Here is a 1543-nt window from a genome sequence, read left to right as displayed (position 1 = left end):
GCTTTTAACCCTTTGAATTATTTCGTTTGATTATAGGAAGGATCAACACTTGGAGTACAAAGACTGGGAAGAAGAGAGATGCATGATCCTGTTGTTTTACTTTTGTATGATTTTACCTACTCTCATTATCCTGACTTACTGTATTCTTTATGCAAGGAAGATATACTAATTAGCTCAAATGGAAAAAATTGCAACATATAAACGTAGCAAAAAGTACTTTCATTTTCTACAAAATATCATGAAATTGGATAGATAATGCATAACTAAACCTAGTGTGACAATCACAAGACATGTGATTGGTCTTTTCCTTGCACATACCCAAACGAACCTTGTTGGATATGAAGGAGAGACCAGAGTTGGAACATAGCTAAGGAGAGAAGTGAGAATCTAGATCCTGCCTCATGCTGGTCCACCTGTATGTATTTATCCTCTCCAACAATGTGTAAGAAGAACCTGTCAGATACCATAGATTCACCGGGGCACACTATAACTTTATTCTCCTCGTCTGCCAGGAAATTCATCCCAGTCATAAACTTCGTTATAGACTCGTTTCAATGTTAGGAACTTGCTCCATGACATGGAGCCGGTACTATCAATCTTGGTTGCCATCCATACATCTATATGGTTGGCACGAGACAAAGCAAAATTTCTGCCAGAAGAAGGAATATACATACTTGTGAATCTCTCTTTTGAAAAAATCGAATCTTAGTAAATATCCGTCCATGGCTGTTCATTAGTATAACTAGAAGCAAGCCAGTACGTATTTGAACCAGTCCCTAGTATGGGTCAACAACCCTCCGTGAGTTATTAGAAGTAACGTCATAGATTTCGTATAGGCGTGGCATCATATAGAGAAATCCTCAAGATTTTGTACTTGTTGCATGAGGATTTACCGAGAGCGTAGATATCACGTGTCGTTCGTGTCAGCTAGGAACTTCTTGGTTTGATCCATCAACGGGTTTCACCTAAGCGTGGATTCCAAACCACTAATCTATTGTCTTCAGTGGTGCATTTCGCAGTGAAAAACCTCACGTATATCGACTTCTTTGGAAGAGTTAGAAAGGGGTTCTTTGAGGCTAAACTGATTTTTTATGTTTACAATGTTGTCGTGAGCTCCAAGGAAATCAATGCTCACTAAATAAACCCTAGAATCAATCAACATGATCTGAGACGATTTCTTGAATCTGATCACATCTTTGATCAGAGCATTCCATCCTTTGGAAACCAATCGAAATCTTGCTAGAGATGCCAATGGAACCTTCTTTGAGAGTATGTCCACTAGCAAATCATCCGGAAGATACTCTTCTCCGATCTTCATCGTCGGATTCGTCAACAAGAGAAGAAACTCCGTGAAACGATACATCAGATTTCATGGACTTCGATTTTAGGGTTCGTTCTTTGTTTTTTTTGGGAGATATATGAAGAACCCCAGAGGATTCAGGCATGTAAATTAGGTGATCGGGTTGTAATTGCTGGTTTAGTGAGTTGTTTTCGTTCAATCGTGTGTGCGTTTGGTTATATGATGATTAGTTTTTTTTTTTTT

The 1543-nt window shown here is 38.6% G+C and overlaps 1 pseudogene; it reads right to left on the bottom strand.

The window, feature by feature from the left end:
• Positions 1-219: 219 nt before the first annotated feature.
• Positions 220-1373, bottom strand: LOC106321629 (annotated as a pseudogene).
• Positions 1374-1543: the final 170 nt, after the last annotated feature.

This window comes from Brassica oleracea, unplaced genomic scaffold (genome assembly GCF_000695525.1).
Source record: "Brassica oleracea var. oleracea cultivar TO1000 unplaced genomic scaffold, BOL UnpScaffold02215, whole genome shotgun sequence".
Classification (NCBI taxonomy): domain Eukaryota; kingdom Viridiplantae; phylum Streptophyta; class Magnoliopsida; order Brassicales; family Brassicaceae; genus Brassica; species Brassica oleracea.
This window is presented reverse-complemented; position numbering and strand designations above follow the sequence as displayed.